The 16,563-nt window shown below is 40.3% G+C and overlaps 1 protein-coding gene across 23 annotated transcripts in view; it reads left to right on the top strand.

The window, feature by feature from the left end:
* Positions 1 to 5,034: 5,034 nt before the first annotated feature.
* The window catches only part of NRCAM (neuronal cell adhesion molecule), a 144,716-nt gene continuing 133,187 nt past the window's right edge, over positions 5,035 to 16,563 (top strand). For 6 of the 23 annotated variants that reach the window (XM_077178902.1, XM_077178913.1, XM_077178904.1 and 3 more), the window contains exon 1: positions 5,037 to 5,243. The gene's annotated coding sequence lies outside the window, so the exon portion shown is untranslated. Of the gene's footprint in view, positions 5,244 to 16,563 lie in introns of all 23 variants that reach the window. The other 17 variants (XM_077178928.1, XM_077178923.1, XM_077178926.1 and 14 more) reach the window with 9 other exon arrangements.

The following is a 16,563-nucleotide window of genomic DNA, read 5'->3' as shown; positions in this document are numbered from 1 at the left end:
ATTTGTATTAAATACAAATTTTATAATCCTTTCTCAAGTTTCTGAAACGTCCAATGGTCCTTTATATCCCTTGAAATCACCTCTTGAGCAAGGACAAAACTACTGTTGTCTGCATATGATGGTATCTGCAAATGTAAAAAGTTCATCTCTCCATTTTACCTGAAAATTTTGATTTCTTAATCATTCTCAGAGCACATCCACCTGATCGATTAAACTTGACACAAAACCAAGCTGCTGGAACTGTCTTCCTGCAATTAGAATTGTTCAGGGTGTTTGACATATGCTTAACTCTTTTTTTCCCAGCCTTTGCTAACTAGCAGCTAAGAAATTGAGTATTCCTAAATAAAATTATGTTCTCATCTCTACTTCTGAAGGTACTTCACTTTCCATGGAATTATTAAATACTCATAGGCACAAGAGAGAATGCTCTAATCATTAGTCAAGGAACAAGCTAGACACACAAGCTATTGGGGACAACTGAGGCCACTTAAAAATCTAACACAGCATCAACAACAAAAAAGACGCCAAAAAAAAAAAAAAAAGAGCAGTAAAATATGTTGAGACATAGGGTTAAAACTCAAGTTTCCCCCTAAATAGCCAAATACATCAATTACACTTTTCTTCTTTTCTTGCTTGCATGATATGTATTTTATGTGTGTAATCTTACTTTTTCTCAGTGTTTAGCTATCCTGTAAGGGTGGATTGAAAACTCTACCTTCATCCTCAGATGTTTTGTAAAGTTTGTGGCCTGAGAAGCTGAAGCTCATTAAGTGAAAGAGCTTAACAACTTAGCCCAGTCCCTGCTTTCTTTATCAGCACTCTAATGATCAAGCTAATGAAAGATGTGGTAGGTGACAGCATCGACAGTTACTCCTCTCCACCTACTTCTCAAAGAACAGGATCAAGTCCTTTCATTTTTCATTCAAGCATCTAATTCCTGAAGGAAGTTTTTGCCCTGTGAATCCCTGGCAGTATTTGCCACCAGCTTTGAATAGCATAAGTCCTACATAGGCATGATTCAAACCATGGCATTTCCATGTGGCTGTCTCCAACTGGCTCTTGGCTTAGCCTGTTAGCCTTCTTGGCTTCCAGGAGAGCTCTGATTTCTTGTAAGGGAAACCTAGGTGACAGCTTATGAATTGGACATGGAAGTACCTAACTCTAGTCACAAATTATCTGTTGAGAAAATAGCTCTGAAGCTTTAAATTGTTTTTCAGTTGTTGACAGCACATCACAACACTTCTGTGCAATGCCTTTGCTGTACAATCCTCTTGCTACCCTAGTTCTCAACATATTTTACATCAAAACACATCCTCTGCCTGGTGCTCTGTGAAAGCTGATTTGTTACTGTTACCAAAAAGTGCTGCTTTTAACATTAGACATTATCACTTAAGCTTTTGAGCTTATCTTTGGTCTCTTTTCTCCTTAGAAATATTCTAATTTTATGCTGCTGTAGTAAATAAATACTAGCTTCTGAAGAGTATTAGTCCAGCAGTTAAGTGCATTTACTTTACTACAATAGTATCAAAAAAACCTCCAAAAGAAATATGAAGTCCCCATAAATAAACTAGATTTAAATTAATCTCAAAAGTTGTTCAGTGTTTGATTGGGGCCCCCAAAATCTACTGAATATGATTAGTCTAAACTTTATTGGCTTTAAATACATTCAGTGGAGTATATCTCACTCTTACTTTGTAAAGTACTTTGCAGGCTACACCATGCTCCATTCACCATTGTACAGCCTCAAAACAAGTGGAACAGTGGGACAGTGGGATAACTCATGTTAAAATCACATGGATGGCATTCAGCTGAGTGCATGCAGACTCTTACAATGTAGACATTTACAGCTAAATGAGACACCCGCTGGTCCTGTTACAGCCAACGGAGAGAAATAGGCATTTCTAGGATGCAACATGGCTTATTCTAATGTAGACATCTAAAATAGGTTAGATGAATCATACACTAGAAGTGCTTATTTCTGGTTCCCTTTATGCTCAGAGGAGACACTGACTAGCTCAGATGCAGACATTCACATAGTAGACGTCTAAAGTTAGGTGAGATGGACAACCCAACATGTCTTTCCACATCCCTTTTAAATGTCTGCTTTAGGAAGAAAATGTCAAAGAATTATTTTCAGCTAACACTAGCCTGTGACAGCAGCTCTCTGCCCACAGAGAGAAACATAACTTTCCCAAGCATTATTCTGGGGAAAGGCTGTGAGAAGATCAGGGAAAAGAATGAGAAACAATTCTTATCTTAACTTGCTACACCTGGTATTGTGAACATGTGGAATGTGTTATGGAGATTTGTTTACCCAAGGGTGGTTTCTTAATTAGCCAATGGTGATAGTGTTTAGATTGGAGGACCAATTAGGTCCACCTGTAGCAAGCTAGGGTATAAAAGTATAGGTTTCTTAATAAAGATTATTGATCCTTCTGTAAATACATGGAGTCTATGTAACTTATCACCCAGCCAGGGGTCCCTTACAATGACACTAGCCTTTACCAAAGTATCATTTCTCTGAGTATTTTATTTGTAACCTCTTCCTAAAAACACTCTTCAAGATCCAGATCACAACTTATACCCATCACAGACAAGTTTTTAATTTTTTTCCTTTTTCACAATACTGCAATCAATTTTGTATTTCAAATAAATGTGTTGTGTACCTGATCAGTGCTTCCCTAAACAAAGACTACAAAAACTCCAACAGATCAGTACAGAAGAAAGCAGAAGATGATAGCTAATTAAACCAAGGTCGGTAAAAAAGGCAAACGAAGACTAGGAGTATGCTTGGAACTGCCCATCCATGGATATAATTGCAGAAGACAAAGTGAGAAAAAAGGCTACAAAAAGTAATATGATGACTATGACTGAAAAGATGCAAGGCAGCAGAGAGCTCTGAAAGCTAATATTCCTTCAGACACAAAACTTCTGCTTATCATAATGGCCATTGTTTTCTATATCACCAAGCTCACCTGCTTCTTTTTACTTGGTGCCACCGTCCTACTGTCAGTATGGGTAGCAGTCATCCAGACTAGCAGAAGCCACCACCGGTAGCTCCTAGCTGTATAAACCTTTGAATTTACTTGTTGACCAATAATTATGCCACAATTTGGAAAGATCTACTTTGTGCTATTGAATGTGTATATCTGTTTATCTATGTAATATAAAAAAATACAGATTTAAAATTCTGAGGGGAATCACAATGGTGTAATCATACCAGCTGCAACACTACAGCTTCACCATGCATCAGCAGAGCTGTTTATTATATCAGTGTAAAGTTGTTTTTTACGCCCTCCCTGCAACAGTAAAATCTCTTCATTTACATAGGTCTTGTGGTCAAATTTCCACCAAGTTGTTTGCCACAGCCCACTGGTTTGTGCCTATAAAGAATTGTAGGCTGGCCACCCAAATACTAACCAGATCTTTGATCCTACATTTCAAGAAAGGTAAACTTTCAACCCAGATCTTTCTCCTCGAGTGTCCTGCAGTCAACCTCCTGAAGGTTTGGCTCAACATGTTGCCTATGAAATCCATCAGGGATGCAAACAGACAGATAATTTCTCAGCTTTCTCTCTGCATTTCATACCTATATTTTCACAAAGCCAGGAGTGGCTACACAATCTCCTGATGGAAGACAATATCGTGGAAGAAAAGTCAGGCATTATCCTAGCATTTTAAGGCCATCTGTATATACATTTATGCATCTTTACTTAGACCGTAGTGTTTTTGTGGTTAAATAAATCAGCTGGAAACATGGGAGTTGTATAGTGAAGAAGAAAATGTTAGCAAACAAATTAAAGAACATTGGAACACATCTCTCTATATAAAATGGTTTTCCTTCACTTTCATCTAATCTTCTTTGCATATTCTGGTCTCAGACATTAATATCCTGGCCTCAGATTGATAGGAGTCTGAATATCTCCAAAGTCTGAAGAAGTAATGTCTGACTTATTGCTTAACCCTTGGATATTAATATTCATGTGCTATATCATTTACAGAATCTGTTATTCATCTCAAGCATTGTTTTCAGAAGGTCAGATGTTCAGATTTAACTTGCCAGAGTCATAATGTGGTTTGTGCAGAGATGCAGAGTAAGGGCTGTTTGCTCATCTTAGGCATTGCATTTTGCACTATTAAGTTATCACTGCAGAGTTCAGCTTGAGAGCTCTTCCCTGAAATATATAATGGTTAACCACTGCAAAAGTTGCCACCTTGCAATGCACAAAGGCTATTCCTACAGTGGCTGATCCAAAGGCAAATTCAGCAGCAGCAGTTAATCACATTTGCTATGTTAAAGGTATAGTTAGATTAATTTTGAGCAATACTGAGCACAGCCCATGAAAGACTCAAAATTAAAATAATTTCTGATGTCGTTCATTAAATGAACCGACGTGAAAGTGAAGGAGAGCTCTGTGTGCTCAGCAGAAAGGTTTGCTTGGAATAAGCCCCGTTCCCGACTCTTCGCCAAATGGTGTCACGCAAAGCTTCCCTTTCAGTGATCGCATCCAAGCGTCCGCCTTCCTGAACTTGTGAACTGCAAATTTAACGAGTTCAACAGGACAATTCTCGAGTGTAAACTAATATCCTTGTCTCCAGTTTGGGAACTCGCTGAAACCATCTATTTAGAGGGGCACTGCCGGGCTAAAATAATGCGGCTATTTAAAACACCGCCCTTGCCGGGGGGGCAGCTCCAGGGGTGCCGCGGGGAGCGCTCGGCTGTCCCCGGCCGGGGGAGGCACAGGCGGGGCCCGGGGGCCTGCCGAGCACGGGCGCTGCTGGGGAGGCTCAGGGCCGGCTCGGTCCGGGAGCCCCTGAGCGGTGCTACCATGGCGATTCCACCCCGCTTTTAACCGAGGTGGCGGCAGCAGGGAGCGAAAAGAGGAGGAGGAAGGGATGCCCAAGATGGACGCGCCCCGCGCCCCCTCAGGTGCGAGGGACCCGCGCCCCGCCCCGGCCCCGCCCCGGCCCCCGCGCCGCGCGCGCGCCCGCTCCGGGGCGACTCGCGCAGACGCGCGCGCCCTCCCCGCCCCGGCCCCCCCCCCACCCTCCGCGGGAGCGCGCCTTCCCCGCGGCGCGGCGGGGGCGGGGGCGGAGAGGGGAGGGGAGGGGACAGCGCGGGAGCGCGCCCGCCGCGGCTCTTCTCGCCGGGCTGCCGAGTGGGCAGCAGCGGGAGCAGCCGGAGCAGGAGCGCGAGTATCCCTTGACCCTCTTCTCCCCGGGCAGAGGAGCCGCACCTTCCCGTGAGTACCGACCTGGCCGTCTCTGTCACCGCGCCGTGCATCACGCACAGTGAGCTGCCGCGCCCGCTGTCGCGCCGGTGTCACATCCATCCGCCCCGCACCGCCGGTGTCACATCCATCCCCCCCGCACCGCATGTGTCACATCCATCCCCGCGCACCGCCGGTGTCACATCCATCCGCCCCGCACCGCCGGTGTCACATCCCCCTGCACCGCCAGTGTCACATCCATCCCCGCGCACCGCCGGTGTCACATCCATCCGCCCCGCACCGCCGGTGTCACATCCATCCCCCCCGCACCGCCGGTGTCACATCCATCTCCCCGCACCGCCGGCTCGACGGCGAGGAGCCGCCCGCCCTCCCTGGGTGCCGGGGCTGCTCCGAGGGGGCGGGCGAGGAGGCAGCGGCTGAGCCCGCCCGGTGCCGCGGCGGCCGCTGCGGGGCTTTGTTGCGGCGGCGGCCGGTGGCACCTCCCGGGGCGGGCGGGTAGCGCCCGGCGGGCCGGGCGGAGACGCTCCGCGGCTGCGACGCGCCCACATCCATCCCCGGGCGGGCTCGGTCGCCATTTCGTGCGCGGCCCGGCGGGGGCGAGGGCCGGGCGTGTGCGGGGGAAGGAGCTGTCGGTGCTGAACTGCCGCCGTCCGCCTTTCGGCTCTTGCGCCTTTATTTATCGCCCGTACTTTTCTTTTTTCTTTCCCGGCTCCTCATAGTTGCGATTTTATTTAGGTATAAAATAGCTACAGTGTGTCTGAATTGCGGGCTTTTCGTGGTTTTCCGTATTTTGGCTTCTTGAAGGCGATTAATGCAGAATATCGTGGTGAAGTCTGTGTGCAGGGTGCGCTTGTCTCTTTGGTTATAAACTAATAATTAACCAAACCTTCAGCTGACGCTGAGGTCTTCAGCATAGATGTGTTAGTTTTGAACTCTGAAATGTGTTTAAACCAAGGCTTTGGAGTCTAAGTGTAAACAGTACCTGATTAATAATGCCAAGCTGTTTAAATATTTAAGATCATAGTGTGCTTCAGCCCAGTCAATAAGCCTGTTCCATATTGACAAGTACTCTGTGAAAAGAGTGCTGTTGCTTAGCTCTCTGTGTAGTTGGATAAAACAATGGAAAATGTGATATATAGCTCTGCAGTGAAACCTATAGATCATGACATGATGTTTTTTTATCCCTAAAGGTCCAGCTTTTGTGTGTTTATTCAAAACAACCTCCTACTGAGTGAAAAAGCCAGTGTCAAACACCTGGGTTCCTTTTTCTAATGTTCTTTATGCATTTCTTTCTCTGTCTGATTTTGATTCTCAAGTACATTGTGGAAAAGGTAGATGAAACCTGAAAACTTTATTGTATCTAATAAGTGCACTATTAATAATTTTGACATCTCCCATAATTTTTTGTAATAGATATGATAATTTATGGATAGTAGTTATATGGGTCTGTGCATAAAACAGGTCACTGACATCAGAAAGCATCTGGACTGTCTTTTGAGTCTGAGAGCAGCTTATATGCCAAGAGACCGTCTTGCTGCAGTTCTTTGGCAAAAGATATCAGCTGGAAAGAGAAAGGTAGTTCAGTGTTACACAGCTCAAAGAACCTAGAAATCAGAAAACTGACTTGCAGGTGCAGCACCTTTTTAATATTTGTCTAATGTGTTTGATGTTATCATTTGTGTGACTATACCTCAGGCATTTGTTTAGTTTTGAATAGAAATTGCAATGCAAGTGACCAGAGCTCCTAATGAGTGTGATGCTGAAGTCTGTGAAAGTTACTTATTTGAATTTCAAAGTACTTTGAAATTCTCTTGTGTGTCTAAAATTAGCTGTCAGACTATATCAGTATAGAACTGGGAAAGTGTTACATTCTGAGAATACTGAATGTAAAGAAGCAAACCCAGAAGGCTGCTTGGTGGTGACAGAGCTTGGGATCCATTGAATGGATTCACATTTTGGGTTGTGCAAAGGCAGTGTAGCTAAAGGCAAACTGTGCAGTTGTGTCACCATGTCGGAGGGTGGAGTAGTGTACGCCAGCTGGTGCTAAGGATGGAGCTAAAACCTTCTTCACCACTCACAGATAAATCCACAACTAATCATACTCATAATAGTATCTTAGTTCTGTCATTAGTATTACTGGCCTCAGCAGAATTATTCAAAAGTAATAATGTTCAAGGTGAATGAGATCACCAGCATCTGAGCCTTAGATACTGTTCCATATCTTCTTGGAGAAAGTGTATTATTTATCACATATACCACAGCTTGTTTGACAAAAATGCTGTAATAAGAAAATTTGGCTATTTTTAATGGTCTTTATTTTAAGAAAATGAAATAAATCCAGTGATGCATACTGATACCTCCTGCTAGCTTGTTGCACTGTGGTGTTTCTCTTTGGTGCTCAAAAAGGTGGTAGCAGAAGCTTAGGTAACCCAGTTAAGAGTTTCTTGGGGTTAATGAGATGTCTCTCGAATTGTCAGATTTTATTTTGAGGATTCTGATTTCAAATCAGGTAATGCATGTTGCCTGTTCTTCCTGCTTTAGCAAAATGACTTGCCATGGTATCTGGACATAAATTATATTGAATACAATAAGGGTTTGGCATTTTTTGAGCATTTTGATTGAGCTCAAATAGCTGAATCTGCCTAAAATTAAATCTGTTTTGACTGCACCAGTGAAATTGCTGTTATTCTGTAGTTTTATTAATCTGTCTCAAATCACCTTGAATTGTGATTACTTAATTTCCATTATATTGACATAGTTCAGTGAAATTGTGCTCTTCAGAGATGGTAAAATGGGAAGGCATACAGAGGAAAGTATATCTTGGTAATGAAAGCTGAGGGAATAATGTAGGAGGTATTGTGTTGGGCAATATGCAATGAATTTGATTTTGCCTTCCTGAGTGGGCTGGTAGTATTAACAGAATTTTTTAAATACTTTCTCTGCAGTGATAATTTGTTGCATTTTAAATTGGTAAGCATGTGTATTGCCTGTTCAATTCAGTATTCAGGACATTGCAACTTCTGCATTTATGAATACTGTCTCATAAATGTGATATTAAGGGAATTTGTAAGGAGTTAATCTCTAATAATAAGATTAACATGATGCACGGTAAGTTTTGTCCTGCAGTTTGTTAACCAGGAAAGGATAGTTGCAAGCTAGCTATCTTGCTTTCTTCTGAGCTACTGGAGGCTGGCTGAGCTTTCAGTTATTTACCTCAATAGAAAACTGAAAGGGAAAAAGTGAACAAAGGAGGTCTGTTTTGCCTGTCCCACTTGCTGGGCTGTTGTCTTTGCCCTTTTCAGTGAAGAAGGGGGTAGAGCTGGGTCAGAGTTGAAGAAGACTGAAAAGGAATTCAAGTCTTATATTGAAATGTGAATGATAGCTTAGTTTGAGCACCGAACACATTTGTTAGAATTGATTTTTTTCTGTCTGTGGGAGCTTTAACTGACAGATGGTGATGGACTGGCATATAGACTGCTAGAAGGTACAGCTAGATATGTGTTCAGACCCTGATTAGACACTCAGTAAACAAGTGCATATCTGATGAGACTTTTAATACTGGAGATACTGATGCTAGACACTGTGTGACACACTAGACATTTGATTGTGTGAATTAAGGGCAGACCCCTGCAGCTGGCATACATTCAGGCTTACTTGTCTAGCCTAATTGCATTGCAAATACTCCTCTGGACTGATCTTTAGCTTCTCCCTTCTAGTAGATGTTGAATAAGTGCAGAAATGTTCATCTGGATCCTCTATTAACTGTTGTTAAGAAGCTTTCAATTTTTTTTTTTTTTTGTTTGCTGTATGAATTGGGATGTATCTTAGCATTCATTTTGTGAATACACTGTTTTCCTACACTGTTTTGGTTTTGAAATGGCTCAATTCATAATGTGGTTACAGCTTTCCCCTTGTTAACTTTTTAGTATGGAAGCATAACAGCTTGAATTATAAAATGTTTCTGTAAGAGCTCACAGTACCCCCATTCTCCTTTAAGCAACTAAACTTTATATAAAAAAGCAGCATTTGATGCAGAGCATTTCAGATGCATAAAAATAGCCAAGAGAGGAAAAAAAAGGCTAGTTCAAGTTATGAGGACGTGATAACTTTAAAAAACAGCCTCATTAGAAAGGAACTAGCTGTCTAAATTGTCAGTTACATCAGACAGAATTGGTACAGATGTTGTCTCTCTAAATTCTGTAAATACTCATGTAAGACTGCTGAATTTGGATGCATCCCAATGGGAATTGAGTTGCCCTTATACTTTGTCTGCATCACAAAGTATACATGGCTTTTAATTTCCTTGGGTTTAAAGTATGTAATTGTTACTGTTTGAGGGGGAAAAAAAAGCTGATCCATAACTTCCCGGTAGCATGAGTTAGTCTTTGGCCACTAATTAGGTTTTTCTGGACAGCCAACAAAAAATTAACATACCATTTTCCTTTAGACTGTTACCTAAGTGAGGACATGACAGTGTTTATACACGAGTACGGATTGTCTTTTTCTGATCTGTGCCCCTGACTTCAAACTTTATTTTCTCTGTGTTTTCAGTGCTGCTGTGTTTGTCCAGCATGATTCTGAGGGTTCATGTAGAGGAATCCTTTACAATGCCCTTTACTGCCTTTACAATGCCATAACCCTGTAGGGCTCTGTGCGTGTCTGTGTATTTGCAGAGGTGGTGTGTAAGCAGTGAGTGCAGCAGTCAGCCTTTCAGTACCAGACCTGGAGTCAGGAAACAAAAAGTTGTGGTGGTGGAGGACAATTCCATGGAGTTAACTGACCACAGCACAGGGGCTGGCCACGGGGAGCCTTCCCCACTAAGTGTTGTAGCATTGCCAGGGTAGTGGAAACCAACAAAACTCAAAAGACAAGGAAAAACAAATCTTGAGAAAGACCACTTTTCAAGAATGTTTAAAAGTTCAGTGGTGCTCATCAGTAGGCTTGTACACGAGTTTCTCTTTGTAACAAGATCAATGGTTCTCTTTGCTGTTTCTCCAGTTTAGAAGGACTAAAAAGTAGAGTTTCCCACCCTCCTGCTGTTCATATCTCTAAGACAATCAGAATGCAGGAGGTGCTTGATGTGCATTCCTTCTTAGAATTTTCAAGTGATAGCAGGAAGAGAAAAGTTTGGCCACAGCTCTTCTTTGGGTGTGATAAACAGGTTTAGTGACTTAGTTACTGCCTCTCTGAGTAAGCTGTGAGTCCCTCCACCCAGCCCCACCACCATCTGTAGACCAGTCCTGTGGTCTCTGGAAAAACTAAATAAATAATAGAAGTTAAATCCTCTTTTATTGGTGCTCTTTTGAAATGGGAGTAATTTTTAAATTGTGAGATCAACTGAATTTGGTATATTTTGTGGAATTTGTTACATGGCAACAAAAAAATCAAAACCCAGTTTTCCCGTTGGGTGAGATGAGATGTTGATAGGCTGTGCTAGCCATTTTACTGATTTTTCATCTCTTCTGACTAGGTAATTCCTACTGAAGCTCAGAAAAGCAAAATATATTCAATTCCTTTCCTATCCTTTCAAAACTCTACAAGATTTGAGTAAGTTTGCAAGAGAGAGCTCTTCATGGAAAGAGAACAAAAATGCAGGTTTTGTGTGCAGTGCCGAATACCCTGAAGCCTCCAGGCATTCTTGAGTCTTGGAGCTGTGAGTTTCGTGTTCTGGTCCAGCTGCTGTGAAGAGCTGTGTTCTCTCCACGGAGGAAGTTTTTTACAATGAGAACAATCAGCCATTGGAATAATCTCCCCAGGCAAGCAGTTGGTTCCCCAACACTGGACAATTTTAAGATGCATCTGGACAGACTTTTGGGACGTCTTGTCTAGACTGTGCTTTTGCCAAGAAAAGCTGAACCAGAGGTCCTTGAGCTCCTTTTCCACTGTGGAGTTTCTGTGGTGCTGTGTTATGTTCTTGAGGCTCTTACAGACAATCCAGGGTCCTCCAAGCTACTTTCTGCTGCAGGTGTCATTATTATTTCCTTGGTCTAGGTTTGGTTAGGGCATAAAGGCAGATAAGAATTATCACTATTGCTGCAACTCAGTCTAAGTAGTACTACAAGGGTGTTTGGGACACCTTTGGGCTTGTGAAGGAACTCACCATTCATACTGGAGCTGTTTGTACCTTATGTATAGTTTGGTGTGCTTTTTGCCTGCTGTAGTGATTGTGTCTTTATAGAAATTTCTGTACAGTGCAGCCCTGACACCTGCAATGTGAAAATAGTCTTTCAAATATCCCTGTTTTCCCTCAGAAGCATTTAATGTGTTTATGGACCTTGGAGTCTAGTAGCCAATATTTCAATGTATTACGAAGTGTAACATCTTTCCCAGACAACACCAAACTTATAATCTCAAAGTAAATTGAAACTTCAGTTCTGGTTTTCTTCTTCTTTTATGTTGCTGGAGTAATTAAAAAATGATATGTAAACTTGGTTCTAGACAGGGACAAAACAAGGAATGTCTTAACTTACATGTGAGCTATTTCTGCATGATAAAGTTGAAGTGTAGACAGTTGACTAACTGGAAAGCAAGCCAGTCCAAGGTGACTAAAAGCTAAATATCTATTAGACCTTGGTGGTGGTAGTTGTATGAAGTACATTTTTAACGTAAAAAGGGATAAAAATGTTGGAACATAGAAGAAGAGTGTGACCACCAGAGGGCAGACACTGTGTTTAATGACTCCAACCCAAAATCCTTAGAAAGGAGTCTATGCCTATAAAAATGCAATGAGATAATGACTGAATAAATAAAACAGTGAAAAGGCACAAAATTTCATACACTGACAGGAATATAATACTGTTTAGTGTTTAAGATGAAAGTGAATATGTCTGCTTAGAACTCACCTGAGGTTTTGTATTTCTGGAAGTCAGAGTAGTTCATCAGATCATGTAGTTGACCTGTAAATAATGAGTTCTTTAACTCAACTCATTTGCCTTTATATTGAGTCCAGTAATTTTAATTTGAACATGTTTTTCATTTGGAAATGAAAAGTAGACTCCTTTCTCAATAGTTTCTCCCTTGTAGTTAAAAGAATAAAGAATCTCTCTGAATTAAATTTCATGTTTTCCCAGATATATCCCAGGATTTGCATATAGTTTTATTTTATTAATAATATCTGTGTCCTTTAAAGTGTGTAATTTTGCTCTTCAGAGTATTATGGAAAATATTTAATATTACAGACCTTAAATGCTTCAATAAAGTAGCCTTTTTCAGGAAAGCTGTAGTATAGATTTTCGTGAAAAATGATGTCTAGTAATTTTTAATTAGCTTACTTGACAGGAATGTAGGTGTTTAATTAAAGTAAGTGAATATTTTGGATTTTACTGCTCATGCACTGTCTCAAGTTACAGTGATAATGTCTTTTCTTTGAATTATTTTCCTCTAAAACCTAGACTGGTTTTGTGAGGAAAGAAAAGCCTTTAACCCATTGTTTTGAAGCCACAATATTTTTTACAATCATGTCTTAAAAGACCTTTGGTTGCTCTCTGGGGGTCTCAACTCTACCAGTTATGCTGGTACTTTTTACTACTAAAGTTTTATGTAGTTCACAAGCTTCTCACCTTCTTGGTACTGAAATACAGGAGTAGGTTTCTCATCACATCCAGAATTGACAGGATCAGACATCTGAAAGGGTATCATGGGATTAAATATGAATATACAAATCTTAATAACTCATTCACTTGAATAATGTGTCGTAGCTTCCCCCCACCCCCCCATGTCTAGAAACCTAGAAACACCTGAAAATGAAATAAGAGTTGCAGTCAATAATTGGTTGATTTTTGCACCTTAAAAAAAAAGTAAAGTGGCTAAAGTTATGAGGCTTGATAGCTCTCTACAAGGGCTCAATTGTATCCCTTAGATACAGTGGCAGAACCACTATTGCTGAGAACATCTGCAGCATCACAATCTGTTGGAAGTTAAGTGGCTGCCAGGGCTAATGCCAAAGTTCACATTAGTAGGAAGATTAGTCTTTGCTCTGGATAACATTAGTTATGTTATCCAGACATTTATGTGTGTTTTTTTCCTGAGGTAAAGCTGTCCTAAGAGTCAAACATTCCTGTGAATTCCCCTACCCACTTAGTTTAACTGAGATTGTATTGAAAGACAGCCCAACAGTTACTAATCATACTCAAGGCAGCAAGCTAAAGTAAATAAATATGATTTTTAAAATTATTATAAATGGGAAAGTTCAAATTGCAAACTAATAGGTAGCTTCCTGGTTTGACTGTCAATAGAAAGACATATTTATTGAAATGGAAGAGAGAAGAGGAAGAAAGTGCTGAAACCAGAAGAAAATGTGAAGATAAAGTGAGGGGAAACAGAGCAAAGAGAAGAAGCCTAGTTAATTACATACAAATAAGTACAATGATTTCTTGTTTACTAAAACAAAACTTCAGGCTGTAGTTTTAGTGAGTGATGCTCAAAACTCTGAAGTATTGTCTGAATTAGTAAAGAACTAAGTTTGAAAAAAAGATTTTTAAGATTCTTCTCCTAAAGATTGTTCATCTGTTCCTTTACTTGCTGCTCACAAGTGTAAAAATGACCTTTCTGTGACACTTTCTTGATCTATGCTCCAGTGATTATTCTGCACACATCTGAGTTGTGACAGAACACTGGAATGAAAATTGCAAAATAGTCCAAGAACATATCTCTCTGAAGATGCAGAATAATAATGATCCCTGAAGTTGAGTGCCTGGATTATCTTGGATAGTAGAGAGGATGGAGTGAGGCTTCTGTTTCTGCAAGTATATTTAAAAATAGTTGAATATTTGCTTTTATTAGTAAAAGATAAATATCTATGGTCGTGGGAAATAATTTATAATTCACTAGTGGTGGTGAGCTAGTGCACTACTTTAATTTTTGATCCTTTTCAAAAATAGAATTCAGATTAGTGGAATTAGGAAGTGTTTGATCATAATTTCAGTAATTCTCCTCAGTTTTAATGTTAATTTATTTTTATAATTAACGATGAAAGGTACTGAACTGATGGCCTTGAAATATGACTTGGAATTTAAACATTTCAGTACTTGTCAGTATATTGCCATTTGAATATTACTATGGGAAATAGAGATATTGATAATTTTTAACACTGAATATCATTGTAAAGAACAACCCATCCCTTTTCAGACAGAGCTGAAAAGGTAAGTCAACCTTAGTAATGTAATTCAATTTCTGAACACTAATCCTCTAACAAAGACTTGAGCAGAGCCCAAAATAAAACACTTGCAAGTCTATAAGTAGGACCCAGAAGAGCAACATTTTTTCCTCCCTTTTCTTCTTTATCCCTTCATTGCTTTTTCTACCATCCAGTGATAGATTTTTAAATACCTGCTATTCAGGCATAGGCAAGTAATTAGTATGTAAATCTTACTTTGGGTGCAATTAAGTGTTAGTAGGCACAGAAATGTAAAGTAAAACTTACAGCTGCCTAAGAAGGCTTACATACTTAATATAATCAAACGGTCAGACTTTGAAGTATCTTAAAACCTTTGTTGTCTAATAACTTCTGAGTTTTCATATAAAATTATTTTGCAAATTTCTGTGTGTTGTTTGAGACTGTGGCTATCTGTCCATACATTACCAGTCCTAATGAGATTGTAATGTATGACTACAGCTTCTAGACACAATTGATGGGTACTATGCAGTACAGTTTTTTAACACTTAATGCTTTTCAAGAATATTAAATACTGCTCCACTAAATAGATTCATATTGGTGACTTCTGTTACTCTTTTATTATTTCACTGTTCAGTACCACAGTTTAAAAACTCTCTGTGAAAGGACACATGGTTAGCGTAAGTATTCCACTTTCAGAAGTCCTTCATGTAGCATACCTTGCTCATCAAAAGTTTCCTTTGCTGTTAGTGAAGCTGCATTTGAGGTGATTAATCTTATTGGTGATGTGGAAAGGAAAACTTAGATTAAACTAATTTAATTCTGAAAAGTGCTTCAGTAGCTTCAGTACTGGAAAGCTAACAACTACACTGTAAAGAAAATATAATATCCTGCAGATGGCTGAGGACAATGCCACTAGTACTGAGTTTGGAGAACCAGCATGGCCAGATTATCCTCACTGACTTCAGCATGAATGGATGATATTCTGTTGTAATGAAGTTATTGATTAGGTACAGAGCTTGATGATAAAAGGTGATGAGTTTTGAGATTTCATTCATTTTTGTTATACTTTGAAGCAGGGGGTGTGTTTGGGTGGAGCTTCCCTTGCACATCCAGCTAACTGTCCCAGGAACTGGTAGTGGCTTTAATGTTACATTGGCAAGTTGCAATCATTAGAAGTATCATCATACAGTAGTTTTAAATAAAGAGCTTTCCATTATGTGTATTTCTGTTGATTCTCCAAGCTGTGATTTCTGCCAAGGTTATTTCTATTTATTTTTCAGGCTATGTATTAACTGTGCTATAAATGTAGAAGTGCCCCAGATTGACTTCTTGTGAGCAAACATAGGTAAGAGAGCAGGAGAGTAACCTTTACTGCCTTGGATAATTGAAATAAAACTATGCTTGTAGGGAAGGAAATGGGGGTGGGGGTGACACCTTCTGGGGTGGTGACTGTGCTTGCACATCAGCACTGGTTCCCCACTGCTCCTAAGGTGTCACCTGTGTTTGAGATTATGGCTGCTCATCACTGTTGATTCAAAGCAGTCATGGTTGATCTTTAAGGAGTAGGAAAACTGTTGGAATTGCCTAACAGTGTATATGAAGAAAATATTCAGACTAAGAACAAACTTGTCTGTAATGGCTGGGTTTTTTGAGAAGCCAGAGTTGTGAAGCTGATCATGCTTGGACTGACTGAGAACCTGTGATGCGAGTGGTAGGTGCAACCTTTACTTGGGAAATACTGTTCTGATCCTGTCTGGGTAGTAATTTAAAGTACTTGCAGGAATTTGCAGTGAATTCACTTCAGCTATTTCAGAAAAAAATGTGTGAGAAATGACTGGAGTTCTATTTTTCCATCTGGTGTCATTATTTTAAAATTACATGAAAATCTCAGTGTTACTGGCTTTTTCTGGTCTAGCATATATGTAAAATGGGAATGATGTCTCTAGGATTGATCTGAAGCCTGAATTGGGCTTTTGATAATTTGCTGTCATTTAGTTCACTGCAACTTTGATAAAAAAAGTATTTCTAGGTACTATGCCAGAAACCTAAATTTGGAAACCATTAAGGAAGCAACACAGATGCAGATGAAGTAGGCTTAACATGTTGACAAATTCTGTGAGATGACCATAGTGTTTCCTTGAAAAAGACAATTTAGTCCCTTGTCTCCAAATAAGTTTCTCAATATTGTTACACAGACAGCTGTTTGTTTAAAGAGTG

This window comes from Agelaius phoeniceus, chromosome 5, assembly GCF_051311805.1.
Source record: "Agelaius phoeniceus isolate bAgePho1 chromosome 5, bAgePho1.hap1, whole genome shotgun sequence".
Lineage (NCBI taxonomy): Eukaryota > Metazoa > Chordata > Aves > Passeriformes > Icteridae > Agelaius > Agelaius phoeniceus.
Note: the sequence above shows the minus strand (reverse complement) of the source record. Positions and strands in the feature narration are given on the sequence as shown.